This window comes from Eschrichtius robustus, chromosome 17, assembly GCF_028021215.1.
Source record: "Eschrichtius robustus isolate mEscRob2 chromosome 17, mEscRob2.pri, whole genome shotgun sequence".
Lineage (NCBI taxonomy): Eukaryota > Metazoa > Chordata > Mammalia > Artiodactyla > Eschrichtiidae > Eschrichtius > Eschrichtius robustus.
Genome location: NC_090840.1, coordinates 6,544,167 through 6,564,132, shown reverse-complemented (window position 1 = coordinate 6,564,132; position 19,966 = coordinate 6,544,167).

Sequence of the window (19,966 nt, the reverse complement as noted above, 5' to 3'; positions counted from 1 at the left end):
AACTACTGAAGCCCGCGCACCTAGAGCCTGTACTCTGCAACAAGAGAAGCCACCGCAATGAGAACCTCGTGCACCACAACAAAGAATAGCCCCCACTCGCCACAACTAGAGAAAGCCCATGCAGCAACGAAGACCCAACACAGCCAATAAATAAATAAATAAATAAATAAATAAATAAATTTATTTTAAAAAAGAAAATAGATTTTTTAAAATGTATTTTTAGTATACTCAGGAAGAACTGAGATATTATAACCACACAAAAACAGAACAGTGTGCCATGAAAGAGAATAATCAGGAAGCCAAGTAAGAGCTCTTGGGAAAAAATCTTTAATGTTAATAGTAAAAGCAGAGTTTGTAAAGCATAATAAGTGGGTAAAGATATCCCCTCAAAAATAGAGAATGAGAGAAAAGAGGCACAAAGGATCAATCGAATATGGAAAGTTGGTAAATAAAGTTGAGAAAATATCCCAGGAAGTAGAACAAAGACTACAAAATAGGAGAGAAAATACAAGAAAAAGGATCATTTCCTTAGGTTCAACATCTGAATAATAAGTCCAGAAGGACAGGACCTACCAATTGAACGGGACCATGGAATGGGTGGGGAAAACATTTACACACATTGCTATGAAATTTAGATCATCAGGATAAAGAGACTTTCCTAAAAGCTGCCAGAGGGAATGAACAGGTTACCTACAAAAACTCAAGGATCAAACTGATGCCAGACTTCTCATCAAGAACAATGGCTGTGAGAGGATGATGGAGCACGGCCCTCAACGTTTTGACATAAAGTGAGTTTTAACCTAAATGCTATACCCAGACAAATGATCAATCACATGTGGGGGCAGAATAAAGACATATTGAGCCATTCAAAGAAAGACTTAGAAAATTTAACTCCTTCATACCCTTTCTTAGGACGTTACTTGGAAGATTAAAGAAAATAGAAGAAAGAGAAAGATGTAAGGTTTGGTTAACCATTGAGAGGTTGAGCAGTGAAGACAAACCCAAAGGTGACACAGTTCAGCAGCTCCAGAGAACATATGACCCAGATGGGGGCAGAGGACAAAGCATGGGGAGGACTCCCCACTGAGAAAGGGGACCCCAAGCAAAAGGGCCCCACACAACAGGTAGCACAACTGCAAGAATGTGAAAATATGAGGATACGAGGATATCAATACTACTATTTTGTGAACAAGAAATAAAAGTTTATTAGAAACTCTAGGCAAAACCAAATGCTGTAAAAGAAAACTATGGTCCAAATTAGCAAATTCAAATGTAGTATGATTTTTATGGACCCACCAAAAAGGAAATATAATCCTAGCATACCACTTGGTCTAAAAGTAAATAATAATTTAGTAACCATAATAAGGTAACTGCTTATCAGAAGTAATTCAGCATATGAAGAAGGCAAGGTTACAGAATATAATACAATGGTAGCAAACATTAGCAATATTTACAATGTGAAAATAAAAGTATAATTTACAAAGGAAGGCAGGTAGGGGGAAGAAATTTAGACGTGCCAGTATCTTCATCTTATATGCAGATGAAGATGAAATAGAGTTTTATTTCATGCAGATGAAATATGAGATAGAGTTTTATTAGTGTAAGTTTTTAGAAGAACTGAAAATAGTTGTCAATCAGATGAGTAGTATAGCTCAGCTCAATCTAAAATTAAAATTTAGATTTTATCTAAAATTTATAAATCAAGAAATTTTACTTAGTGTTCTGAAAGTAACCACTAGAAGAAATAAGCATAGTGTAATAAATGCCTCTGTGGAATGAGTCTAGAGGGTGGGGAGGACCAGGGGGAGGTTGTTGCTTGTATCAAAGCTATTATCTACTATTGGATACTGTCAACGAAGGATTAATCAGTCCATTTAAGAAGGAAATGGAAAATTTTATTCAAGCCAAATTGAGGATTAAAACTCAGAAACAGAACAGAATCTCAGAAAGCTTCGAGAACTGTTGCGCCCGTTAGAAGTCAAGGTGTGGTTATATAAGTTTTTTGAAACAGAGGGCTGTACATTAAATGATGTATTATAGACAGTTTACACAATCCAGATCTGGCCCCTTACATGATCAAGTAGGAATGTTATCTTCTAAGGACTTGTCCTGTGGATGTTCGAAGAATGTTGCTCTTTATGGTTAAGCAGGTATTTCTGCCGATGGGGCAGGTTTGGTCAATGCATTATGTAGATACACAGTGCACAGAAGTGGGGAGAGAGGAGGCCAAAGGGCAGAGAAAATTTTTTATGTTTAAATTTTTCTTGTCTTGCCATAAATACGAATTTTATTTCACAGTACTTTACTATATGCATGTATTATCCTGATAGAGCTTTTAAAAATATTTATCAAAAGTCATTGAGGAAAAAAAAAAAAAGTCATTGAGGAAAGCTATCTTTGTGGAAGATTGCCGAAGGACAGACAATCTAACCCTTCCTCTACTCATATTGTTGGACTAAGGTCAGAGTGTCCTAGTGTTGGTTACAGGGGCCACATTCCTTAGGCTCCCTACCCAGAAAGTTGCTCATTGAACTGTGATGGATCTCTATTGAGATCTTCTCTGTAAGAAGCAGCCCTGAGTAATTCATTACTCTGTTTACAGTATGGATATTTTAAAAGATATTGTTCAGTCCACTGCTCCTGTCCTCCTGATAAGAACCGCCATAAAAACATTTTCTCTGGACTTAATGCCAAAAATAAATGTGCTTCTCCTAAGCTGTGATTAAGTCTTCTCTTATGATCACTGACTTACCTGAGACACCACATTTCCTTCTCAATGTCATCATCTCAGAGTCCAAGAGGTGGTCCACTTCTAGATCATCCAAGCAGACATTATTTCAGTTCACTTGCACTATGCTGAGTCTCTCTTTGCCCAAATTTACTCACTTAATTTAATTTAATTTAATATCTTTACTTTTGCTTTATCTAGTGCATGTTTGTAAACTGCCTTAAATCCTTTCTGGAAAGAGATTGAGGGAAGGGAGTCAGGGAAGGGAAAGGGAGGAAATTTAGTCCATAGATTGAATAATGTTCTTAAGGAGACCTTAACCCATTCAGGTACTTATGCACAGAGAGACGATAAAAAATAATATCTCTATGCTAATAAAGAAATATTTTCTCTATTTATAGAGAAGATATTAATTTAATTTTACCAATTAAGATGTTATAAATCTAATACATAAAAAATAAACTTTTGATAGTTGTAAAAAAAATTCTCAGAAAAAAAAACAAAAACAAAACAGGAATAGGTAATATATGGCCTACGGATGGTGCTTAGATCGCCCACAAATAAACTATAGGCAAAATTCTGAAATCATGTACATATTCCAGATGAAAGAGTTCACAATTTTCATTAGACTTTCAAAGAGGTTTTTAAACAAATAGATCAAAGATCACTTAAAAAAAGTCCAACCCCGCCATATGTGTTCTTATTCAGTTAGGAGTTTAGAATAATTTCTTCCTATATACATTTTCAAGAATTTATCTATTAAAAAAAAAACAAACTCCTCCTCTTCTGAAAATTTATTTAAAGAAAATACAAATTCAAGGAAATGTAAATTTAAAGAACAATGAGATACTACTGTACACCTATTAGAATGACCACAACCTGGAGCACTGACAACTCAGTGCTGCTGAGGATATAGAGCAACAGGAACCTGCGCGTGGTTATTTACAGCAGCTTTATTCATAGCTGCCCAAACTTGCAAGCAACCACCATGTCCTTCAGTAGGTGAGTGGGTAAACTGTGGTACATTCAGACAATGGAATATTATTCAGCAGTAAAAAGAAGTGACCTACCAAGCCATGAATAGACATGGAGGAACCTTAAATGTGTGTCACTAAGTGAAAGAAGCCAATCTGGGAAGGATGTACACTGTATGATTCCAACTCTGTGACATTCTGGAAAAGGCAAAACTATGGAGACAGTCAAAAGATCAGTGGTTTCTAGGGGTGGGCAGAACACAGGGGATTTTAAGGGCAGTGAAAATACTCTGATATCATCATCTTACATATATGATGGGTATATGTCACTATACATTTGTCCAAACCCATAGAATGTACAACACTAAGAGTGAACCATAATTTAAACTATGGACCTTGGGTGATTATGATGTATCAAGGTAGGCTTATCAGTTGTAGCAGATACCCCACTGTGGTGCAGGATGTTGATAACGGGGGAGGCTGTATAGGTGTGGGGCAGGGGGCATATGGGAAATCTCTGAACCTTCCCCTCAATTTTGCTGTGAACTTAAACTGCTCTAAAAAAATAAAATCTTAATAATAAAAAAGAAACCATGAATTGTGAACTCTGCAATTAGTTCTTTTGAAATTGATTTTATAAATAACACCTTTTTTCTGATTATCAATACATACATACATGTTGTTTCAAGAAGAAAATAATATTATGTTACCATTCAACTGTTAACGAGTTGGACAAATATTCTTCCAGACTTCCTTCCCATTCATCAGATAGTTTTTTAATGTGACAAATGTATAGGTTTATGATAAGAGTTATCTGATTTTTTTTCATAAAGCAAAAATACCATGAGCTATATCTCAAATAATGTCCCTGAAGAGCTAGTCACTGTAGAGTCGTGGTGGAGCTGAAAGAACATGGGATTTGCTGTCCCATGTCCAGATTAATCACTCCCACAGTGGACGACTACAGCACCTTGTACCAGACACTGGACCTCCACAAGTCTCTATTTTCTCATCCACATGCTGGGGACAATAATAATAATAATATCCCTTTCATCTACTTTTCTGCTTTGTTATGGTTAAATGAAAAAATAAAGTTGAAATGCTTTGTCACCTCTAAATAGCTCTACACCTTTTTTTTCTTTATTCCAAAAAATGCTGCTATTTCCCAAGACATTTTAAAATTTCTTCTTTGGGAACTGCCTGGAAAATCCATTTACAAGTTATATAGGAAAACACATCTCCTTAAGTTGAGGTTTATTTTTGACCCAACTAGATATGATTCAGCTTTGCTCATCTATGTTATTAACCATATCTCTTCTGTCAGTTTCTGAAAACCAAACCTATTTCTGAAGGTGGATGATTCTGCAGCAAGCAAGGAAGACATAACTCACATTCAATATTCTCTGAAGTAAAAGCCAGAATTTTAGATAAAGTCTTTCTAGTAAGTGTTTAATTTCCCAAGGTTGTGACTTTGAAAAGAACAGTCATTTTGATATACATCTAGGCTTGGTTTTTTGCTGTTTTTGAAAGTTTTTCACAAGGTTTTCTGGTCACATCATAATGCGGGCCAATTTATCATTGTAATCCTTATATGTTTTATTTCATTTCTATATCTGTACTTAAGTGTTATAAGTAACAAGGAAAAGGGCATGATCAGACGGAGAGGAAAAAAAAAAGTCAGAAAGGCACAGAAACTGCACACTTTAAAAAGGCTAAGATGGTAAATTTAATGTGTTTTTACCACAATAAAAGACAAATAGTAAATAAAAAGAAAGGCACAGAGACCTAGATCGTAAGGCAAAAGAGCAATGTGAACACAAGTCACTGGGCTCTTTCTTCTAACGATTCATCACCAAGTAATAAAAAGTCTTGGAAGGAGCTCATAATTAGTCATATTGCCCCACTCTAAGAGACCTTAATATGAGCAGACATAACATAAAGCCAAAGCACTTTAGTCTCTACCTTCACCCCAGACTGAAAATTAGCCAAATTCAGCAAGCAATAGAAATACAAAATGCATCCTTCAGAATGTTTTATAGTTCCAGGTGGAAGAAGAGCCATTTGCTAGAGTGGTTGTAACCTGCCTCCCCAAAACTCTCCTGTCCTTTTCCTGACAGTCACAAGTTGAGTAATTATTCTTAATTTGTAAAGCTGAGCATCATTCTGCTGCAATCTATTGCCCACATAACTTCTATTATTGTTTTGGTGAGCAGGTCTTAGCAATCACCGTGAGATGGAATGGATACAGATGCTACAGATGGATGTGTCATAATAGCTTTAAACCACCAGAAGGAGCCCTAAAACAGACTACTGGGAAATATTACACCTGCTGGCAAAGAGGGGGAAATAATATATTGTCTACAGATGGAGAGTTTAAACACCACATTAAAACTTAATAAAGAATTACAGAGTGGTTGAGGGAATTATAACACTAAAAAGTCTCCAGAAGACAAAATACAGGTTTCTAAAGGCATTGGGTTAGTACCGTATTTGGTTTTATTTTTTAAGAGAAAAAAATACACAAGAAATATTGATCCAATTAGTGAAGCCAAACAAGCCATGAGAGTACATTTTCACGAGCTTCTCAACCCCTCCATCTGTCAAAATATTCCTTTTAGTGGAGTCAGCCTTTTGCATGAGCTTTGGAGGATGATTCGAAAGATGCTGAAAGTTTCCTTTACTCAGAAATCTCTCTCCTGATTAACTCCTGGTACCTGAAATTCTTAAGACTTATATCCCACCTTAAGAGCTTTAATTATGTCGTAGCATTCTTAACATCTTTGAGTAAAGGCTTTACCTCAACTTGGAGGGCTAATATTGATTATTGCCAGGATTTAGCTTAAACGGCTTAATCTTTTGCTATGCACTATCATATGATAGGAAGGCAAGGCTTTGAAGATTAACCTGATGATAATTTTTAATTATGGGGAGAGGCCAGGTGTACAAAGCTCTGACTGTAGCCGGTGGAATATCGTATTAGGAAATCTGCCAGGAACATGGGCATCTGTGGAAAGAGAACAGTATCAGCCACAAAGTAACCGCAGAGAAGTACAAAAAAGGTAACAAACTCCCTGTGCTGGTTTGCTTGCTAGAGGCTGTCATAACAAAGCACCACAGGCAGATAGCTTAACCATCAGAAATATCAATAGACTTTTTCACAGTTCTGGAGGCCAGAAGTCCAAGATCAAGGTGTCTGCAGGTTTGTTTTCTTCTAAGGCCTCTCTCCTGTGCTTCTGATGGCTGCCTTCTACCTGTGTCTTCACATGTACATGTCTGTGCCCAAATTTCCTCTTTTCATCAGGACACTGGTCATGTTGGATTAGGGCCCACCCTACATACCTCGTTTTAACTAGAGACCGCATCTCCAAATATGGTCACATCTGAGCTACTGAGAATTAGATCTTCAACATATGTATTTGAGGGGGATGCAGTCAGCCTGTAACACTCCCGTGCTTTCCAGCGTTGCCCAGTATTTCTTACAATTCTGCAGGGCAGCGGGGTGGCCACGAGGCAGTGGAGAGGACTTGAGTGTAGCAGTTAGGTCCCTATTAAACAGCCGGCTTAAACATTTCCTAGCAGTGTGACCTGGGGAAATTATTTAGCCTCTTCTTAGCCTTGGTCTCCCCTTTTGCAAAATAAGGCTAAACATACCCTCCTTGCCAGGCAGCGGCGAAAAGCAGGAGCTGATAAATGTGGGAAAACGGGCACAGCGCTTCTCAGGTGTGGACGGAACCGCTCTGAGGCTTCCACTGCCCTGGGAAGACGAGTCCAGTCCTTCCACAGCCAGCAAGGCCCGTGTGGCCCGACTCGGTCTCACCAGCAGAACCTGAGGAGCCAGGGGCCCCCACCACGTAGAATTTTAGAGGCTGTGATGGAAAAGAAACCCCCAGAAAGATAAAACAGGGAGTGAAAAACTATGGTATGTTTTACAGTGTTTACTTAACACGCCAGTGCTTTAAACACTCACATACTGTGACTGTAGACACAGCTTCAGCTGGAGAGACGGTCAGATTCTAAATCTGAGGCTCTTCTGAACTCGAGGCCACAGCCTTTTGCCACAGATTCCCTCACAAGTCTGCGCTCCTGCGACTCCGGCTTCCTTCACTTCAGTCCCCCTCCCGCCCCAGGCTCCTCGCTGGCCACACAGGACGGCGGGACAGTCGGTGTTTCAGGTCGAGCCTCCGACGCGTTTCCTTAGGGAAGGATCCCCGCACTGGGGACGTGAGCGCGCCACGCGCACACGGGTCGGTTTCCATCACACCCTGACCTCCGAGGGCTGCGTGCTCAGTCTTTTCAGCAGGGACCGCAGTTGCCATGACGTAACTCGCTGCACCTGGGATGTTTGATCTCTGCCTCTGCTGCTGGAATGCGGGCTCTCCTTTCCAATCCCGAAGTGCGTGCAGGCTCTGCACAGCCAGTCGGGCAAAAGCGAGACCCGCCCTCCCTCCTGCGCCCACGCCCCGCCGGCTCGCGCCCCCTGTGCTCTGCCTTCGCCACCGAGGACGACCCCTGTTCCCCAGTCAGGGCACGGTCTCTCATGATCTGTCTTGTCTTAATCTCCCTGAAATACCTTCCTTGCCCTCTCTGCTTGGAGAAATCCAATTTAAGGCCTAACTCCTTCTTGAACTACGTGGCAGAAGGAAATTGCTGCTGCTTCTGCCCCGCGCCCTCCGTTGTGGCACTTACCACGTGGGTCCTATTTAATTGTGTACATGTCTATTTCCTCCGCTAGAGTATACTGTTCTCTGAAGGCAAGCAATCATTTTGTTCTAATCTCCATATCTCCCATGTCTGGCCTAGGGTCTCGCACAATGCCTGGGGCGGAGTACATATTCTGCAGTGATTCTTGCGTTCAGTTCTTTGTTCTCATGGATGCTTGAGGTGTTTGAATTGACCGAGGTTTGAGGGATTTACGCCAGCACTCTCTTGCACACGACTAAGGCTAATGCTCTTTAGGCAGCGTGATATTACAACTCCTCTTAGCAGGTTTAAAGGTAATACGTGTATGGACACTTGCTTATACGGGTGTGCTTTGGTTGCAAGCCAAAAACTGGGTGTTTAGGCTCTGGTTAACTTGATCAAAAAGGAAGTTTTGTGGACAGATATCAGGAGTTGAGAGACTCAGTGGCTGGAGAAGCAGGGTTTTATGGTCAGAGCCCAGGTAGCTCCAGGGACCACTGACTGGAGCAACAGGAAGGAAATGGCAGCAAGAACAGCCTTTTCTAGTTTGTTCCTCTAGAAGAAACCACTTAAGTCACCCTCAGTTTCTGCCACTCTATTCAAGATTTAAATTGACTGGAAGGTGCATCAAGTTTGGGTTATGTACCCAACCACTGGCGTGGTGAGGCAGGAACATCTGTCTAACAAGAAATTCCCCCAGATTAAATTCAGTGGGAGATCAGATAGTCCTCAAAAGGGAATGAGTGTTCTATGGGAAAGAGGCAAGGGATGCTGGTTGCCAAAAAACCCACAAACGCCTTCTACATTTGTGTCCTAAAATTAACTGTAACCCAACACTATAACGATTGTTATGCAGTTATTATTAAATCATATGATTTTTCATCTATAGCTTCTCACTCAGAGTAGACCCTTAATCCAATTAAAAAAAAAAAAGCTTTTATATTTTTTTCTAAACTGCTAACTTATGGGGACTTCCCTGGCAGTCTAGTGGTTAAAACTCCATGCTTCCAATGCAGGGCGCGTGCATTTGATACCTGGTCGGGGAACTAAGATCCTATATTGCTGCACAGCGCAGCCAAAAAAAAAACAAAAACAAAAAAACAACTGCTAACTTATGAGACAGTAGATGTGCTGTGACAGGACTTAAGTGAATGAGCAGTAAAAAGAACGGCCAGTGGTACAGTGACATCGGTGAGTTCTAGCCATCCATCTGGATCACCATCAAGTCGTTATCCCTGTGGTGGGATGGTGTGGAGCAATGGAGTTCTTCAGCAGCCCTTTCGGGCCAGTGCTGCGTTACAGCCCATTTAGCTCCTGCGTGTACTTAGTGGAGCCCGAGTGATGAAGCAATCATTGGCTCGATTAACTAGCATTAAAATACTTTATCCCTAGAATCATAATCAGGGGAACATGATCATTTACTCTGGAAAATATCTGAGACATTTTCCCTGCTGGGTAGAGAGGGAAAATTAAATTACATGAAATGAATTCCCAGTTCTCCATATGTGAACTATTCACATGGCAGATCATCAGTTCCAGGGCTGTTATTTGTCACCATGGCCATGACCATGACCCAGCTAGTCAGTGACATGGCAGCTGAGAAATTGTATGGATAAAAAATATGTTTTCCCTGGTTATTTGCATTGATGGTATACTTTATAAAAACTACAGGAATAGAGAATGTTTCTTAAACTTGAGGTTTTATTTTAGCTGCCATATTACTCTTTTTGTTTCAAATATCCCTTCAGTCAAGTTAGAAATTCCAGTCTTTTCATGGTCTATAATTCTGTTTATCACAAAGTTTCTTAGCGGCTATTTTCTCTAGAATGGCTCCAAAACTCTTACCTTCTGGTATCAATTTCCATTCATTTTTTTCCCTCCTTTCTTTTAATAAAGTACCATTTTCCCCCGTAGCAAAGTATCAAAATGTCTTTCATACTTTTGTACTTTTTATTACATAAAGGATAGGAAAATCTCTTTTATATTAAAGTAATTCATTTACAGTTCAGTTTATCACAACAACCAGAAATCTTAGCAGTTGTGTGGATAACTGGAACTATCCTTAGAACCTTTATATTTTTAACGCTTCCTGAAATGACAGGTGTGTCAAATAAACAAGACATTTCTGGCTAACAAATTTTGCAATCTCTCTTTCAGAAGCTGTCAGATTCTAGAACTTCCTGATGGCTTTGTTTACTTAGCCGTTCTCAAACTTCCTCTCCCAAACCCATTACTCTCTTAAAAATTATTGAGAACTTTTGTTTATGGGAGGTTATATCTACTAATATTTACCATATTAGAAATAAATAGCGAGATGTTTTTAAAATATTTTAAATTGACTATAGAGGCTTCCCTGGTGGCGCAGTGGTTAAGAATCCGCCTGCCAATGCAGGGGACATGGGTTCCAGCCCTGGTCTGGGAAGATCCCACATGCCATGGAGCAACTAAGCCCATGCGCCACAACTACTGAGCCTGCGCTCTAGAGCCCGCAAGCCACAACTACTGAGCCCGCGTGCCTAGAGCCTGTGCTCCGCAACAAGAGAAGCCACCGCAACGAGAAGCCTGCGCACCTCAACGAAGAGTAACCCCCACTCGCCGCAACTAGAGAAAGCCCGCACACAGCAATGAAGACCCAATGCAGCCAAAAATAAATAAATAAATTTATTTTAAAAATTAAAATAAAATAAAATGACTGTAATAAACCCACTGCCTGCTAAAATGAATATTTGCATAAAAACATGTTTTTGGAGTAAAATTGATTAGAAGAATAGCATTGTTTCATATTTTGACTATTTCTTTAATGTCTGGCTTAATGGATTCCCACAATATGCTTGTGCATTTAATCCGTTGTGATATCTCATTGTGACTGAAGTATATGGAGAAAATCTGATCTCACAGGGATATGTAATTAGAAAAGGGAGGAGTATTTAATAACCTTCTCATGTATTGATAATTGGATTTTCTTATTTGGTACAACACTGGAACTCAACAAGTGGTAACTTCTTAAAGGTTGGTTGAATGGGGAAACCAAAGCCATATCAGTGAACTTTTCTTCCTCTGTTACATGAAAACCCATCAATCTGTCTCCTACTCTGAATGGATCTTTCACCCACGTATGATTTTGTAACTTCCAAATGTTGACAAATTTCATTATTACTATGTTAACAAAAAATCACATTTGCTAATATCCTCACTGATTTCATCAGTAACATTCTTTTGAATATTAGGAAACTATCAAGCTCATGGCGGTATATGAAGGTTTTTAAATATTCTAAATTTTTAAAAAATTAATTAAGTAATGTATTTATTGGCTGTGTTGGGTCTTCATTGCTGCACGCGGGCTTTCTCTAGTTGCAGCGAGTGGGGGCTACTCTTCGTTGCGGTGCGTGGGCTTCTCACTGTGGTGGCTTCTCTTGTTGCGGAGCACGGGCTCTAGGTGCGTGGGCTTCAGTAGTTGTGGCACACGGGCTCAGTAGTTGTGGCTCGCGGGCTCTAGAGCACAGGCTCAGTAGTTGTGGCGCACGGGCTTAGTTGCTCTGTGGCATGTGGGATCTTCCCAGACCAGGGCTCGAACCCGTGTCCCCTGCATTGGCAGGCAGATTCTTAGCCACTGCACCACCAGGGAAGTCCCTAAAAATTATAATTTTTGATTCACAGATGTGTGTGTGTGTGTGTGCGCACGTGTGTGTATGTTGCTACCTTAGAGTATTTAGAAAGAGAATTTCTTTTTCTTTTTTTTTTTTAATTAATTTATTTATTTTTGGCTGTGTTGGGTCTTCGTTTCTGTGTGAGAGCTTTCTCTAGTTGCGGCAAGCAGGGGCCACTCTTCATCGCGGTGCACGGGCCTCTCACTATCGCGGCCTCTCTTGTTGCGGAGCACAGGCTCCAGACGCGCAGGCTCAGTAGTGTGGCTCACGGGCTTAGTTGCTCCGTGGCATGTGGGATGTTCCCAGACCAGGGCTCGAACCCGTGTCCCCTGCATTAGGCAGGCAGATTCTTAACCACTGCGCCACCAGGGAAGCCCAGAAAGAGAATTTCTTACTGACTGGAAAACTTGCTCTTGGGTCATGATTTTTGGTATGAGTGACCTTTGAACCAGATCTTTTTGCAACAAATCATTTCTTCTTTTGCTCACTTCCATTTGTTTTTGGCCAAATATTTTGTTAATATACAAAGTGATATATATTTGTTGTAGAAAAATAAAAAAAACTAAACAAGTATATAGATAAATAGATAGGGGCTATATATATATATGTGTGTGTGTGTGTGTGTGTGTGTGTGTGTGTATACACACGCACACAGTGTCCCCCCCCTTATCTGCAGGGAATATGTTCCAAGACTGTCAGTGGATGCCTGACACGTGTAGGACCAAACTCCATGTGTACTGTTTTTTCCTATACATACATACCTATGATAAAGTTTAGTTTATAAATTAGCCACAGTAAGAGATTAACAACAGTAACTCATAATAAAATAGAAAAATTAGAACAACATACTGTAATAAAAGTTGTGTGAATATGATCTCTCTCTCTGTCTCTCAGAATATCTTATTGTACTGTACTCACCCTTCTTCTTGTGACGATGTGAGATGATAAAATGTCTATGTGAAGAGATGGAGCGAGGTGAGTGACACAGGCACTGTGACCTAGTGTTAGGCTCCTACTGACCTTCTGACGCTAAGTCAGAAGGAGGACCATCTGCTTTGGGTCAGCTGTCAGGAGCAGATGACATCTATGGCTGGGACCCTGCGTGGGGTGGAGATTTCATCACGCTACTCAGAACGGTGCACAATTTAAAACTTATGAATTGTTTATTTCTGGAATTTTCCATTTAATATTTTCAGACTGAGGTCGACCATGGGTAATTGAAACCACAGAAAGGGAAACTACAGATAAGGGGGGGACTGCTGTACCCACAATGCCACTAACTAAGACAACACGGTGAGCAGTTTGGTGCATATCATGTTGTCTTTTTCTCTGTTTTGTTTTAAGTAGTCGTTAGACCTGTCTAGAAAAAAAATAATCACAAGTAATTCATGCTCCAAAGTTACTTTCCTCATTTCCATCTAAATCAGATACAACTCTTAGCCAAGTTTTCACTGTTTGTTTTTTTTCCTTCTGGAAAGCAGTTCTATCACTTTTACAATACTATCAAGTTTTAGTTTCCTATGGCTGCTTTGTCAAACTAGCATAAACTCAGTGGATTCCAACAACACAATTTATTATCTTACCATTGTGTAGGGTCTCACAGAGCTAAAACCAAGGTGTCAGCAGAGCCGTGTTCCTTTCTGGAGGCTCTGGGGGAGAATCTGTTTCTTTGCCTTTTCCAATTTATAGAGGCTGCCTACATGCCCTGGCTCACGGCTTCTGTCTTCAAAGCCACCAAGCATGGCTTGAGTGCTTCTCCCACTGCCATCTCATGGTCACATCTCCCTCTGACCACAGCTAGGAAAGGGCCCATGTGATTAGATTGGACACATGCAGATAATCCAGGATAATCCTGCCATCTCAAGGCCCTTAATTTAATCACATCTTCAAAATTTCTTTTTCCATGTAAGGTAAGTATTCACAGGTTTTGAAGATTAAAGTGTGGACATCTTTGGGGAGCTATTCTTTTGCCTTCCACGATTATTGGCAGCATTCTGAGGAGGCTTCATTGTTTTCAAAAGCAATTGATATCATTTAAAAAACAGTGTGCCATATCTGCGTAGTCTTCACCAAATATCTTATTCATTAATCTGTGCTAAAGTAGATTTGGATGTTTTGTATTGTCCTAACCATGACTGTGTTCTAATTTCCACACTCTTTATGTATCCAGAAACAGGTAATCCGTTTACACCTGTCATTTGTCAATGCCCTTTAAATAAATGATTATATTAAATGTGGCAAGCAACACAACACTCAGTGATCAGAAATCTAGTCTACTTTTCAGTTAAAATCTCTTGAATGTTAAGGCCGTGTGTAGAGTGATATTTTCCACTCATTCACACAATGACAGCCAGGCCTGTTTTCAGTCAGCTTTCCAAGTTGATCTTAAGCCCTAGTGAAGAGATTAAGAAACAAAAGTAGGGTGAAGCAAGTAGTGCTTTTTGAATAATGAAACAAAGGGAGTCTATACTTATTAGGGTGGAGAAGGGCAACTGATGTGACTGAAACGATGGAAGAGAGAAGGTTCATTGGAAGAACAAGCTGTGAAGTGTGGACGCTTCAGTTTGTCGGGATATAGGCTCACACACACAGCACACACAATTCTAAAGCACGTGAGTAAGATGAGATGGATTTGTTAGCTAAGCTCAAAATACTAAAGGAAGGAGCACCCGCTGAAACTTGAACAAGATAAGGACAATAAACTTGAACAAGGTAAGTACAATTTATTGTACTTATCTTGTATACGATAAGTACAACAAACAATAGATAAGTAAATAAATGACCTCACAAAGCAGGTAATAGACTGATGGAGTTGAATTTCTTATTTCTTCAGTCAACTTTCGTTGATAAGGTGTGCATGGGACAGACAGTCGTGAATTGCTATGATTGCTACAAATCAGAAATGAGTGACATGATCTCTGTCCTGAAAGGGCAGTTGTGAGAGTTAGGTGAACAGGAATGTAGACCGATAATTACGTTATAGTGTGAGCTAAACCTAGCCTCTGAACGGGAGGCTGTGAGGCTGGAGCTTCTGAGTCTGCTCTGTCTCACTCAGGCTGCGTGTCGGTAAAAACGGTGATGGGGGAGCTCAAAGAGGAAGTGAAATTTGACTTGAATCATGAACGGTAAGTCAGAGCACAGGGAAATTACCGAGTCAAAACAGCTTTGCAAAGGCCTGAGTGTGGGGACAAGCATGTGCAGACTGCCAGTCAAAGCACCCCTGTCAGGCTTCTGAATCTTGGAGAAAGCAGAAGCCATGGAACCATATATTCAGGACCCAAAACTACAATTTTCCCACCCATCCTCCCATTTATCTTCTATTTACTCCTGTTATCATTAGTAGCCCAAACTTCTCAAGCCATTGACACAGGACACTCACTCTGAATCCCAACTCCTCACCATTCTCCCCTATCCTCCCAAACTCTTTGTCCTTTGTTCTGTGTAATCCTGGGTTCTTACACCCAAGTACCTTAAGACCAAGAGATAAGCATCTTCCTTGCTCCATTTTGCTGCATTCAAATCATTTCTTTTCCTCCCTCCTTCAAAAACCAGAATTCCTTAGAAGTTAGTGACATCAGGGTTTATCATCTACTGACATCTTGGGAATCCACCTGCTTCGTGAAAGGCTTTGGCTCTGGGCTCACCGAGTTCCTCTTTCCTACCCTCCTAATCATTACTCTTGATGACATCTGCACCCACACGGCTGACCCAGCTGACCTCCCAGTCTGTTGTTCTATGATCTTCTCACCTCCAACCATATTTTCCTCTGCCCTATGACAGCTAGCTAGTGTCATCTCATCTCTTGTTTCTTTTGTAGCACTCATGATCTGCAATCACTTTTTTTTTTTTTTTTTTGGCCGTGCCACGTGGCTTGTGGGATCTTAGTTCCCCAAACAGGGATTGAACTTGGGCCCTCGGCAGAGAAAGCGCGGAGTCCTAACCACTGGACCGCCGGGGAATTCCCTGCAATCATTTTATATGTTTGTTTGTTTATAGTCAGTTTTACCCACTAGATGCTCTGTAAGGACTGGGATTGTCTCTGCTTTGTTCGTATTTATCCCCAGCCCTTCGCATTGTTTGGGTGCACAGATGTTGGATTAATGAATGAATGGACTACAAACTTTGTGTCAGAAAATATTTAGAGGTATAATGGGAAAGATAGACAGAGAAAGGCTCTTAAAAAGTATCATATGCCATGCTAAGAGCTGGGTTTTACCCTGGGAACCTCCAGGAGATAGCCCCCAGGACATGGGAGAAAATATATATTCCGGCAAAGACTTGTACTCAAAAATGTTAATAGCAGCTTTATTCATAATAGCCCAAAACACTGAACACATCCCAGATTTCCATCAACTGTTGAAGAGATAAACAAATTGTGGTGTATTCACACAAGGATTACTGTTCAGGAAAAAAAAAAAAAGAATGAACCAGTAGTCCAGGTGACCACACGGATGAATCTCAAGAACACTGTGCTGAGGGAAGGGAGTCAGACAGGAGTTACTACATACGTCATAATTCCATTTATATGAAAGTCTAGAAAAGGGAAATCAATAGACAGAAAGCAGATCAGTGGTTGCCAGGAACCAGGAAAGGACGCGGGGCTTCCTTACAACAGGGCACAGGGAAACATTTTAGGGTGATGGAAATATCTGTACCACAAGCAAGGTGGAGGTCACGGGACTGTACACGTTTGTCAAAACGCATCGCGTGGCGCACTTAAAATTGAGCAGTGTTGTTGTATGTAAACTGTACCTCGATAAACCTGATTGAAATACAGATTTACAGATTTACAATATTTGTGCAGATTTACAAATATTATAAATTACTAAGAGAAACAGAGGAAAAGCAAACTTTAAGATGATGTCAGAAACATGAGTTTGCCCTTCCCCCTCCCACCTTCTTCCCTTTGAAGCCACTGCTCTCAGGGAAGATTGTCCAGGAGCAGCTCTCACTCTTTGGGGCTCCCCTTGGGTGTATTGACAGGAGTGGGAAAATTTGTTTTCTTCCTGTGAGGTTACTTAGAGCTTTACTACAGGAATGAGGACTTCTGATTCTTAGTTTTCTTAAAGGCCTCAGAATTGCTACTAGAAATGTACAATTGCAAAGAAAGTAGACTCTAGTCAGGCAGACATGAGATCAAATCTTGTCACTGTCACTTAGTAATTGACATTGTCACTTACCATTGGGCATGTTATTAAACTGCCTAAAGCTTCAGTTGTTCTCTTCCAAAGAATGGAAATAACAGAGCAATCTTAGAGATTTGCCAGGAAGTCAAGCAGTTCCTCAGGAGTGGCCAGTGACAGCTGCTAGATCGGCTTGGCAAATGTCCCTAGATTTGGCTGGTATGGGGACAATGCGCCCACGTGGATTTGGATAGTGTGTTACTTACGGCGCAGCAGGCAGCATGAGCTTCGAGTCAGCATCAGTCTCCTTGCCCCTCAAGTCACATGGGAGAAATGAAGAGGCGCAGTGGACGTGGGTGCACAGTGGTCCTGCGTCACAGCTCAGGAATACCGAGCTTCAGAAACCCCCAACCGCATCCAGAGGCTGCTGGCAAACCTGGCCACTCTGTGCTCTGGAGAGAACTGTTACATTAATTATCCTGAGATGTTAGCAAGTCTTCCCTGGGGCAGGGAGGGTGAGGTCTTCATCGTTACTCTCCTGGATGTCTCCAGGGAGAGGATGCTCTCGATCTTTACTCTCCTGGAATGGAAATACTTCTGAACAAATTGACTGATGATGCCTAACATGGAGAAATGTGAGAGATTCATGGAGAATTAGCTCCCAACAGGATTGAAGAATAAATGAATGCAAAGTACTAAGCGTAGTGTTTTCTACAAAGTAATCACATCATAAATTCAGATGGCAATAATATTGACAATTATGATGATGGGGCAACACAGTGCGGGAAAAATGGCATCTTTCCTTTAAACCTGGCACACAATTCCTTTGAGAAAGGGAGCTGTATTTGTTGGGGAAAACGTGCTGATAAGTGCTTGCAGTTGCAGTAACATGTGAGCACCCCAGGGTTTGCGTATTTGCTGACACCAGGATGAATGGAAGGGAGTGGAAGTGCTCTCTTTAAGACTGGAAAGGAATTTGTTGTTCTAAAGCAGTGTTTCTCAAAGAGCGGTCACAAGACCAGCATCAGTATTACCTGGGAGCTTAATAGAAATGCAGAATGCCAGGTCCCACCTCAGATCTACTAGATCAGAAACTCCGGGGTGGGCCCAGCAATCTGTGTTTCTAACAAGCCCCCAGTTGATCCTGAGGCAGAACTACTTAGTCCTGGAGAGGCTAGATGGAAGCGGGGGTGGGAATTTGTGAGCCTGGACTCTTTATGGAAGAACATGAGGAATCCTCAGTGGTAGGCCTAAAATGACTAAGAAAATATTAATATGGATTTTAAAAAATTAATTACTTTATTTATTTTTAAATTTATTTTATTTTTGGTTGCATTGGGTCTTTGTTGCTGCATGCGGGCTTTCTCTAGTTGCGGTGCACGGGCTTTTCTTGTTGTGGAGCATGGGCTCTAGGCGTGCAGGCTTCATCAGTTGTGGCACATGGTCTCAGTAGTTGTGACTCCTGGACTCTAGAGCGCAGGCTCAGTAGTTGTGGCTCACGGGCTCTAGAGCGCAGGCTCAGTAGTTGTGGCACACGGGCTTAGCTGCTCCACGGCATGTGGGATCTTCCTAGATCAGGGCTTGAACCCATGTTCCCTGCATTGGCAGGCGGATTCTTAACCACTGCGCCACCAGGGAAGTCTGCATTTTGTTTTAATTTTCATGTATTTATTAATGAAGTTGACATTTCTGTATTTGAGAGGAGATAATGTATATCTTTAATCACTGTTTTATTTATCATTTCCTGCTTACCTTCTAATCTAATCTAATCTAATCTGTTCTAATCTCCGGTGGGTAACGTGCCTGGTAAAAAGTTCCTGGATTTACAAAGTACAAGGGAGAAGATCCTAAATGAGGAGTGGTTCTAGCAGTTACCGTCATCTTTACTCACGCAGGGAAAATGAACTGTGCAGGTGACAGCTGACAGGTGCCCTTGGACAGCTGTCATTACCCGGGGGTTACTGTCATCTTTACTCACGCAGGGAAAATGAACTGTGCAGGTGACAGCTGACAGGTGCCCTTGGACAGCTGTCATTACCCGGGGAGGGGACACTGATGCAAGCATGGGCGTATGTAGTTCCTGACACACACGGTGATTTTGCAACTGGACGTAAGAATCAGCGCTTCATGGGAAAGTCATTAAAATTTTTTTTAATCTAGTTTGTAAGAATTGTCTGAGAAAATGTGAGGTCTTCATCCTCCAGTAAGCTCAGCACTAAATCAAAAGCCTTGACAGGCATGAAAGGGAGAAGGGGTGCGCCCCACATTGCTTACGGTGAGGAAACACAAGTGGTACCCGTGGTGCCCGCCTAGCACCTCATTGCTGCCTCACAACCTGGTCCTTCTCACATGCACATTTTCACTTGTTTTTCCTCCCCTTCTTCACTTAGCCCATATGCTCTGGGGAAAGCTGACTTCAACTATAGAGATGGCCTCCGTCTAAATCCCATGGATGATTCCATTTCCTTCGACAAAGTCTTTGACATACAAAGGGTAGCCATGACCTAAGGGGTCTGGTCAAGAGCAACCCTGGTCTGTTGCTATGCACATTGGGCTACCCGTGACCTCTCGCCCTGAGGGAGAAAGTGCGCAGCTAGTTTGCTACCAGCAAATACCCATCAGCCCTGTGTGGAAGGGAATTAGACTTCCAATCCAGTTAAATGATGCTGAAGGTCTAACATAGATGGAGGGAAACTGTCTTCGATGACATTGTTAAGCCACTGGCTCAAGGAACCCTGAAGCCCATTATACCTCTGATTTCCAGGTACCTAAGCTGAACATTCTCTCTGTTATTTAAGCAAGAAATGAAAAGGA